This window comes from Triticum aestivum, chromosome 3A (assembly GCF_018294505.1).
Source record: "Triticum aestivum cultivar Chinese Spring chromosome 3A, IWGSC CS RefSeq v2.1, whole genome shotgun sequence".
Lineage (NCBI taxonomy): Eukaryota > Viridiplantae > Streptophyta > Magnoliopsida > Poales > Poaceae > Triticum > Triticum aestivum.
Genome location: NC_057800.1, coordinates 750,368,675 through 750,369,654, shown reverse-complemented (window position 1 = coordinate 750,369,654; position 980 = coordinate 750,368,675). Strand labels below are relative to the sequence as shown.

The 980-nt window shown below is 60.2% G+C and overlaps 1 pseudogene; it reads right to left on the bottom strand.

The window, feature by feature from the left end:
- LOC123059715 (uncharacterized) lies at positions 1-898 on the bottom strand (annotated as a pseudogene).
- Positions 899-980: the final 82 nt, after the last annotated feature.

Sequence of the window (980 nt, the reverse complement as noted above, 5' to 3'; positions counted from 1 at the left end):
TCAGTACAGGAACGGGAAGCCGGCGTTCGTCTCCAGCCCAGCAGGGATCTCAGGTGACGGAGGCATCCCCATCTCATCGTCAAACCCTGGCAGGTGAGGAATCACCATCTGCATCTCCTCCATATCCATCCCCGCGGCGAACACCAGCGGTGGAGGCATCTCCTGCATATCCATCCCGGTGGTGACTGCCTATGCCAGAGGCAGCTCCATCAACATCTGCTGCTACATATTTATCTCGGTGGCGAACATCTCAGGCGGAGGCAGCGTCGCCATCAACATCTGATGCTCCTGCTGATACCGAGCCCCAAAGTACTGCCACTGATCATGAAGAGCTGCAGCGGCAGCGGTGGGGTCACCTCCTCCATGCGGCTCACGTCGACGGGCAAGAGAATCAGGTTGCGCATTCGGAGACGACGTCCTTCACCCGCATTAGCGCGGCAAAGAAGGCTACCAAGTCCTCGTCCCCTATGTTGCGCACGTTCGGGTCGACCTAAGCCGCTATTGGCTCCCCCGCGTCACACTCCTTCGCTGTGACCTCCTCGCGCTCGGTCTGCTTCTTCACCTCGACCAGGTCCGTGCGCAGCTCGTCGAACTCCTGGTGCAGCTTCTCCATCTTCTGATCTTCACTGGCAGCACCCTCCTCCCCTGCACCCTCCCCCACCAGGAAGCGTTCCACGACGGTGTCGACGGAGGGGTGGCTTAAGGAGAAGGCATTGCCGCCGGCCGAGAAGGTGAGAGCGGCCACCTGGGTGCCGGTCAGGACCGCCAGATTGCTCGCCTTGCTGAAGAACCCCACGTGGCCCTTGGAGAATCAGACGTGCGGGGCATCATCCTGCTCGATCCGTCGGATGAAGGTCTTCTTCCGGCCGCTGCCCCCCCCCCCATTGGGCCCTGCCATTACTTGCTCGCTCTGTGGCTAAGCTCAAAGAAAGGGAAGGAGAGGACTTTATATAGCAATCAGGACTGAGCTACGTGCGTTA